Consider the following 10,091-nt stretch of genomic DNA (forward strand, 5'->3'; position numbering starts at 1 on the left):
TTATGATATTTTTCATTTTTTAGTACCCCTGTTTTGTACTTTATTTCAGTTTTTCTAAATTAATATGAATTCTGTTTCTAATCTTGAAACCTATTACTATTTCATTTTCATACTGATCAAATTTGGCAATATATTATGCTTCATTTTTGAAGAAGTTTTGAATCACAGTGGGGTTCAACTATGGCAGGGGAGGAACACTGGTGTGGGGTGTCATTGATGGGGGGCACATGGTTGGGAGGGAGTTCTCCTGGGCATGTATATAGGCTATATAAAAATGTTTGGGTATTCCTTGGGCATTGTCATAGTAGATAGAGTTACAAACAACAACTGAAGGAGTGCTGAGTTCCCAGCTTGGGGAGCTCTGTCACATTCCCCAGCAGAACAGCAACAGTCCCCCTAGTGCACGGGCAAAGACCAGTGAAGAAAGATGATCCGATGATGGGCCCTTGGTACTGATGACTATGTTTATGAGCCTCTGTGCTTGAAATTCCAGCTAGGCCTAGAGCTGCAGGGTGCATAAGAGTTACTCCTGAGAGCCTCCTTGTTGCTTAAATGTGGCCTCTCTCTAAGCCACACTCAGCATATAAATGTGTTACCTTGCCCCCAGCGTGGGACATGACTCCTGGGGATGAGCCTTCCTTGCACCGAGGAATTACTCCCAAGCAGCAGCTGGTGATGCAACTAGAAAAACGCCTTGAATAAAAGGGGGAAATGGTAAAGACAAATGAGTTTATATGGCTAAGAGACTTCAAAATGAGTCGGGAGGTCATCAGAGGGGTTGCGCTTATGCACACCTCAGCAGGATCCCAGAGACAGCTAAAGTGGATAACAACCCCAGGTAGTGGTGCTCCTGAGGGCTACAGAGGCACACATGTTCTACGGTCATGGCAGATGGCTCTGGTGTTCAATGTCTTGCCAGTCGACCCTACTTTGGAATTTGTGCCCCCAAGTGTGATGGAGTTGGACTCACATGTGACCTCTCTACACATGCCTCGTCTGTCACTTTTGCTGAACCTGGAGTTGGTGTATACTCAGTAGACTTGAATCTCTGGGCTGTCCATGTGCCAGCTGGGCCCTGAGACTCAGGGAACCGAGAGAGTCTACAACTGCAAGCAGGAGAATTGCATCCATCAGCTATGTGGGACCTAAGCCACCTCTCGATTTAGAGGTGGAGTGGACATCACTATCCCAGGGTGCACAGGATGGTGGAATAAAATATGGATTAAGGATGGACTTAGTGGTATTCTACTCTAGAACTGTTGTGACTCTAGCAATGGAAGGAACTGTATCATTGATGTGGAGACAGTGTACAGGGGAGTTGCTGAGCACAGGGAGAGGGGGGAAGCGGTGTGATATGGAGGCATTTTCAGGACTTGGAGTTGTCCTGAATGATATTGCAGGGACAGATGCAGGACATTATATATCCTGCCATAACCCACTGAATGGACTGGGGGAGAGTGCAATCGTCAATGTCAACTATAATCCAGGCGGTATAGCAGTGCTCCAAGATGTATTCCCCAATGCAGTGAGTGTGTCCCTGATGAAAGAGGTTGTTGATGTGGGAGGAGTGGGGTGGGGTGGGGTGTGGCATAATCAGAACCTCTTTTTTTTTTAAAATAATTTGTTTATTTCTATCCCCTTCTCCCCACCCCGGTTATCTGTTCTCTGTGTCTATTTGCTGCATCTTCTTTGTCCACTTCTGTTATCAGCGGCACGTGAATCAGCGACACATGAATCTGTGTTTCTTTTTGTTGCATCATCTTGTTGTGTCAGCTCTCCATGTGTGCAGCACCATTCCTGGACAGGCTGCACCTTCTTTTGCACTGGGTGGCTCTCCTTATGGGGTGCACTCTTTGCACACAGGGCTCCTCTACGCAGGGGCACCCCTGCATGGCAGGGCACTCCTTGCGCACATCAGCACTATGCATGGACCAGCTGCACATGGGTCAAGGAGGTCCAGGGTTTGAACCGCAGACCTCCCATGTAGTAGACGGACACCCTAACCACTGGGCAAGTCCACCGCCTGCAGAACCTCTTATTTTTTTTTATTTTTAAATTTTTATTTGAGTTTTTTTAAAGATACATAGATCACAATAAATGTTACATTAAAATATGTAAGTGTTTCCCATGTATGAGGGACCATAGATATGGTGAGAATCATTAGAAAGAAACTTCTGGTTGTAAAGGTGCACAATTCAAAATGAGTGGAGTAACTGTGACGGTTAGGCTAATGTGTCAACTCGGCCAGGTAATTGTGCCCAGTTGTTTGGCCAAGGAAGTACTGAGCTAGTTGTAATACAAGGACATTTATGGACTTTAGTCACCAGTGAGTTTACTGCATAGATGGCCGATTGCATCTCCGTCAGTCAAGGAGATTGTCATCAGCAATGAGTACTGCTTTATCCAGTCAGCTGAATGCCTTAAAAGGGGAAGTGACTCCAGCATTCCAGGACAATTTCCCAGCTCCTGTTTGGACCACCACAGTCTCCCGGACACTCGTCAAGAACCGTCAGTGGGCTTTCATCAGAGCCCTTGCTTTGCAGCCTGCCTGTGGAACCTGGGCTTGTGCATCCCCACGGCCATGTGAGAGACTCTTATAAAATCTCTTACTATTGACAGATATCTCCTATTGATTCTGTCTCCCTAGACAACCCTGATTAATGGAGTAACCATGACTATCAAAAAGATGTCAGAATATTGAATTCTAACGTAGACTCACAGGTATTTTCAATCTAAAATATGGTATGTGTACTCTCAGAAAATTGGATGTTAAGTAAAGGATTATGTCTCAAAACTGGTCAGAATTATGTTGAAGGAATACATTTTATTCCACTATTTTCAGAAACAGAGAAACATTTTAAGGGAAAATACGTGTCCCAAAACTCCCAGAGCCATTTTTCCCACATTTTTATTATGTAGTGCATTAATCTCATAACATGTTGAAATTGAGGCAAGTTCCCTACATCAGTTTTCCCATGAAAACTCTGTAGGGAAGACAATATTCAAGAAACATTCTAATCAATGCTATCCCAGTCAATATTTTTTATTATTTAAGCAAAATATTTTAAAGCTGTAATATACTGATAAGTTAAATTTTATTTCTTAAAGAATTATTTTTGTCATTTCTGTGTTTAGTTTTCATATCTAAGGATGAAAGTTTTGAAATGTTCTTTGATCTTATCTGCCACAGTGACTTTAGTTCATAGTTCTGTGATTCTTCTTAGATTTAAGTCTTCATGGTCCTACCATAACTATTTTTACCAAGATAAAATAGAATGGTAGATCTAGTAACACGTGATCTGACTTCTACACTTTTAAAAATTGTGAATAGTTTTAAGTGGATTTATCTTTTACTGAATTTATTTTGCATACTACAAATAGTCCAATTATTTTTGGTCACAGTTGGAACTTACAAGTATCTATAAGCTATTTGTATGATGGTTTCCCATGGTATAAGCTTTTACTCACATATAAATATATCTCTGGCTTTGGAGGAAGGTGTAAGTCAGGAACGGGACCAAAGAAAATGCCTGAGCAATTTAAACTACTGCTTGGTATCATTTTGAAGTGACTTTGTACAAATCTAGGCTGTAGTCTTGGAACATGGACCAGAGTTTCATAGAAACAAAAGGGATAAATCCTTTGCCTTTAGTAAGTTTTAATTAGGAAATTTCCTTGGACACCAAGTACCTTTTAGTATGTAATAATCACTGCTACTATAAATACCTATTTTTATATCACACTGACACAACAATTTACTAAGAATAACTTATTTCCAATTAAGTTTGAAATACTTAATTGGGAAAAATGGTCTCTTAAAGGTCTGCATATATCTTTTTATTTTTACCCCATTAATATTGGTTTTTTCTATGTAATTCTTTATGTGATGTCTCAGATGTTCCTGGTTCATTTGGTATCATTATAGGAGTGATGTGCATTTGTTTCTTTCTTTATTTTTTTTTTAAAGATTTATTTTTATTTATTTAATTCCCCTCCCCTCCCCCGGTTGTCTGTTTTCTGTGTCTTTTTGCTGCGTCTTGTTTCTTTGTCCGCTTCTGTTGTCGTCAGCGGCCGGGAAGTGTGGGCGGCGCCATTCCTGGGCAGGCTGCTCCCTCCTTCACACTGGGCAGCTCTCCTTATGGGTGCACTCCTTGTGCGTGGGGCTCCCCTACGCTCTCCTACGCGGGGGACACCCCTGTGTGGCACGGCACTCCTTGCGCGCATCAGCACTGCGCATGGGCCAGCTCCACACGGGTCAAGGAGGCCCGGGGCTTGAACCGCGGACCTCCCATATGGTAGACGGATGCCCTAACCACTGGGCCAAAGTCCGTTTTCCCCATTTGTTTCTTTATATTTTAATTTTTACTCATGTTAGACATCTTGTGTCAAGGTACCCAAATCCACATACATAGGTCATAAAATATTTTAAAATATATAAATTCCTTCCAGTGAATGATATACACATCAGTTGTTTATGGTTATTTGTAACTCTTCATACAATGTGGGTTGAATACTTCAATTTCTATTTGTGATTCTTTGCTTTTCTGATAGTTCAAGAGCATTCATTTTGGTATATTTTCATCTGAGCTCTGCAAGCACTTACCTCATTCAAAAGCAAGCCTCTCACATGTCTTGAGAAGCACTGGAGAGAAACCTGAATGAAAAGGAAGACATGATTGTAAGTTTGGAATGCTGGGATAGTATTTAGAGCCTGGTCCTAAATTTATTGCCTGACTGTGAGCAACTCTCAACCTATAGGACAGCCAGACATTTTGCTGTTGCTTGTAAAATATTATATATAATTATGTAAGTGTGTGAAATGTAACTAGAGCTGAGTGAGGCAATAGGAGATAGGAAGATAAAGCTCTAGTGCTTTCTCTCCATACATCAAAAGGATATTGGGAAAGGAGGAATCAGGTTAGCTCTTAAATGGTGTGGGATGTAGTGACGTCATATGGAATCTATAGTCCATCTCTTGCAGTATTGATGAAGACACTCCAGTTCTAATGGGAGAAATTGGGTTATACAGGCAGGCAGGATGGGGAGCTTCCCTCCTTCCCTGACTTCTGCATGTGCACAGGAGGAGGCAAGTGTCACCAGACAGTCTGCTGCAAAACAGGCAGCAGAGTACACAGCCAGGGCTGGAGAGCAGAGTGAGCACCTGTCAGTGTGCAGCCTTCTCAGAAGGGACGGGCTGCTGAGAGTTCAGGATTTCTTTCCAGGATTAGAAATGGAAAAAAACAGGTATAGGTGTTGTTTTGTCCTGTCACTAAGAAACTTTAAAAATTTTTAACTTGGGTGGTGGAACTTCTGCCTAGATGACAGTTAACAAATTTGGTATCCAAATTTTGGATGGGCAACCCCCATCCAAAAAAACCCACAGAGAGTATATACGACTTCAAGCAAGACCATTCCTTATATCTGCCGAATAAGATTTAAACCCCCTCTCATTCTTAAGCAGAGTGGACGTCATCCCCAATACCTCAAGACTGAGGGATAAACAAAGTGGGGAGGGCAACCATGGACCACTGTAGATTTATTGCTATTGTAGTTATTAGCATGTGTAACTGAAGAACTTGTAAAATTGATATAAAATAGTAGTTACCAAAGGTCATGAGAGGAGGAGTAGTGAAGAATAGATGGAACATGAAATTGCTTTAAAGCTGAAGCAGTTTTGTTAGTGTGTGTGCAGTGTCTCTAAAGGAGCTCCCAGATAGCCTTTTGACCTGCACCCCATGGAGCCCCTGCCGTGGCAGCCACCTGTTTGCCATTTCCTTCCTGGTGGGAAAATGCTTAACCCTGGTAGGATGGCATGTGGGTTTGCCAGTCAGCCCCAGGATCGAGTGGGACAGGTTTTGGAATAAGGGCTAGGAAGAGACCTGGGTTAAGCATGCCTTTCATTGACTACTTAGAAAATGAAGTTTACCAGGACCTTTTAACATGTTCAGTATCCCTCTGCAGATGATCTAGAACAGAAATGTCTCATTATAATCGCTAGGCATATAGGTTCTGTGCTTAATACTAATTAATGCAGCAACTACTGCATACGTTTCTTTTTGAGTGGCAATTAATAGATCTAAGCTCCAGGTTTGCAATACCATCCATGTTCTCTCTCCATGGGAGGAGGCCATAGTGCCAATTGTGTTTAAGTTCTACTTACATGTCTCTGGTAATCATTGCTCCACTTGGTATGCCCTTCATCCAGCCAGCATGTTGCAGCACCATTGACCCTAGAGAAGAGCTAGGAAGGCAGGCTCCAGTATTCCACCAGCCTGGTGCATGGTGCCCTTCAGCACCATGACACCGTGCCAGTCTGGAGGTGATATCATTGTACATCTCGCCATTTTGAGCCATCGTCAGCTGCAGCAAGAGTCTGAAACTCTCCCCCACTTTTCTCCATTAAGAAAATCTTTGATTAGTGTGGTACATTGGTTCCAATTGTTGAACACATATTGAAGCATTGATACTGAGCATGAACTATGGTTTACATTCTGCTCAACACAACTTTATAGGTTATGACAAAATGTGTAGAAGGCTGTATCTGTCATTGCAGTGTTATGCAGGACAATTCCAGTGTCCTGAAAATGCACCCATGTTGAACCTATTCTTCTCTTTTCCTCCCCCTCAGGACCTCTGGTGGCCACTGCCTTTACAATGGTCAAAGTAAATTTCCATTGCTAGAATAAAATAGCCATAAGTCTTTAATTGTCTAATACTAAGTCGACTTTAGTCCATTGTTCACTCCCCAATCTTGAGGATTTGGGGATGGTGATGCCCACTCTTGTTTCTAATTGAGAGGGGCTTAGCTCCCATGGGGCAGATGGATGGAACCAACTTGCTTGCAGCTGCACACACTCTCTGTTCCTTGGGATGGGTGTTGTCCACCATCATCTCCTCGTTAGTTGTCCTGGGTGAGTCCAGTGAACCGGTGAGTAGGTGTTGCAACTCTGCTGAGATTCAGGGCTCAGCCAGCATGTGAACAGACCAAAGATTTAAGTCTCTGGGACATGTATTTAAAAGTATAGTGCTAATTTTAGTTTTATACTTTCAAAGAAATGCTTTTAATTCTGAATTAGTGATATATTTTATTATGACACCCTTCTTCTGGTATGGTTGAAGGACCACACTTCTCTTATTCTAGGCAATGTGATTTTTGTGGATGGTGTTTTGTTTTGTTTTGTTTGGATGCTGAGAATGAATTTTGAGGACTTGGAATTTTTCTATTGGAAAAATTGGGGTAGAAGAAATAAGTATCCCTTGTCTACAATATTGATCCTTGATATGATCCAGCAAATCTTTCTACATGCACTTGTAAGTTTTGGTTATCCATATATCTATCTATACCTACATAATTTTTTTTGGTGAAAATATTCTGTAGTTCTAATGAACGAAGAAGAGTCAAAACAGTGATTCAAAGTCCAGTGTTTCTTCTTACTCTATCACATTGTTTCTCAAAGTGATTAGAAAGTCACAGACTTTCAAAGTCATAAAAAGCCCCTTCCTATGACATAGATTCTTCCTGAATCATTGCTTTTTCTTGATTTCTGTAGCCCCATTGTTCAGATCCTCTTGGACCCTTATTTCTCCCTCCTTTACGCTTCCTCCATATTCTCAGTTTAATATTAGTTGTTAAGGCTTTTTACTTTTGCTTTTTACCCTCTCCAGTCTTTTCCCTTTGGAGATCCCTTATTTACCCACATTTACTTGTGCTTTTTATATAATTACCTGCAAATCTGTAACTTAAGCATTGGTTTTTCATCAATTTGTTTGAATCCAGCATCCACCTTTTTTCTTTGGTAGCTTTTACATGAATGTCCCCTCTTTGGGTCTGATGTAATGTGTCTAAACTGTAATTTCTTGTCTTTCTGTGAATCCAACCGCCCTTTTGGAACTGATCTTGACTCTCACCTGGGATTGCAAACTCATATGTCATCCTTCACCTTATCCCCACCTTAAAAAATGCAGCATTTACTTGAGTTCTGCAAATTCTGTCCTTTTTACAATTCTTAGTACCACTTCATTGCCCCGTGTATTAAGAGGTATTTATCTTTGCCTTCAAGATTTTTTTATTAGAGAGGTTGTAGATTTCCAGAAAGATGCATAAAGTGTTCCCATTTCCTGCCCCCATTTTAAACATTTTACTTTAGTGTGGTACCTTTGTTACAATCAATAAGTAAATATTTTTATCATTGTACTATTTTTTATAAACTTATTTCAAATTCAGAAAAATATAACAGAAAAATGCAGCTCAACAAGTTATGGATACATTCCTCCTAAAAACTTCCTTCTCATCTTTATCTGGTCTAATTGCAAATTCTAACTCAGTTGTTCCTGTAGTGTTCATAAAGATACAGAGATTAGTTAAATGTCATAATTATGCAATATTAATGAAAAAATAATGAAGAGAAAAACTGCTTAGTCCTATTCATATTTCATAAAACCAAATTGCTGTCTTTTTTTAACCCTGAGCATTAATATAGTATCAACCTTGCTTTTGCTAGAAAATCATTGCAATGGTGTTAATTATAGTTCCAAATAATTTATATTTTTCCATTGTATCAGCACATTCTTAACATGTCGTAGAAGTCCATTCCTTTATCTTACTAATCAAATCTCCTGCCAAAATCATTGTTCTACATTCCCAGTATTCTTCAGCTGTCCTCTAACTAACCTTAATTTTCCTAGACATTGTTTTTGGCCACATTCTCATTCATAAATCATCAGTGTTTGTTACATTCATTATAATGTGTTGCCATCAAGTTCAAGCATTACCATATATGCATTTTACCTGATTCAGTATTCTATATATACCCAGCATCATCTTCCCCTTCTCATCCACATTCCATCTCCCACCTAACTTCATTTCATAGTCCCAACTCCATAAGTCTATTCATTGTATTTTGATCATATTAGTGAGGCCATAAAGTGTTTGCCCTCTTATGCCTGGTTCCTTTACTCAACCTAATATCCTCAGTGTTCCTCCACATTGTCTTTGCTTCTGCAATTGATTTTTTCTTCTGAATAATATTCCACTGTATGAAAATATCAGATTTTGCTTATCAATTCATTGGTTGATGAATACTTAGGCTTTTCCATCTTTTAGTAATTGTGAATAAAGTAATTGTCCTATTGATTATAGTCCTGTTTCCTTTAGGGTTCACTGTAGTGTGTAGCCCTATTGTTGTTTACTTTTAATTTTTATTCTATCAACATAATCAACATATATACCACCCCAAATTTCCCGTTCTCTCCACATTTAGATATATAATACAGTGGCATTAATTATATTCACAATGTTGTGTTACCATCACCACTGTACATTAACAAAAGTAAGTGATCTTTTCACTTTCCAGTTTCTTCCTTACAGTCTGTAACAGTTCTATTCAGTTTGGACCATTTACTCCTCATGACTTTCCTTGTAGCCCAAAATCTTTAGTTAGTAACTTGATCTGTGCTTATTGGATCAAGTCTAAACCCCATTCTCTGGTTTTCAGATGTCCTCAGGCTTTTTCCTATTGCTTTGCAACTTATGGTTTCTTCTTTTTTAATATAGGCATGTATGGCTATGAATTTCCCTCTTGGTACACCTTTTGCTGCAAAACCATAGGTTTTGACACATTGTGTTGTCATTTTCATTTTCAAGGTAGTTACTAATTTCTTTTGTGATTTCCTCCTTGACCCACTGTTTGTCTAAGAATGTGTCATTTAAAATATATATCTTTGTGCCTGATCTAGTTCTCTGTCCTTAACTGATTTCCACCTTCATTCCATTGTGGTCAGGGAAATCTTTTGTATAACTCCAATCTTTCTGAATTCATTGAGAGTTGTTATGTGACCTAGCATGTGGTCTATCCTGGAGAATGATCCTTGAGTGCTCAAGAAGAATGCATATCCTGCTGTATTTGGGTGTAATGTTCTGTAATTGTGTATTGGGTCCAGATCCACTAATGTATAATTCAAAGTCTTTGTTTCTTTATTAATTCTCTGTCAAGATGTTCTGTCTAGGGCAGGGGACTTGGCCCAGTGGTTAGGGCGTCTGTCTACCACATGCAAGGTCTGAGGTTCAAACCCCAGGCCTCCATGACCTGTTT

The sequence above is a fragment of the Dasypus novemcinctus genome, chromosome 15 (genome assembly GCF_030445035.2).
Source record: "Dasypus novemcinctus isolate mDasNov1 chromosome 15, mDasNov1.1.hap2, whole genome shotgun sequence".
NCBI classification, from domain to species: Eukaryota; Metazoa; Chordata; class Mammalia; order Cingulata; family Dasypodidae; genus Dasypus; species Dasypus novemcinctus.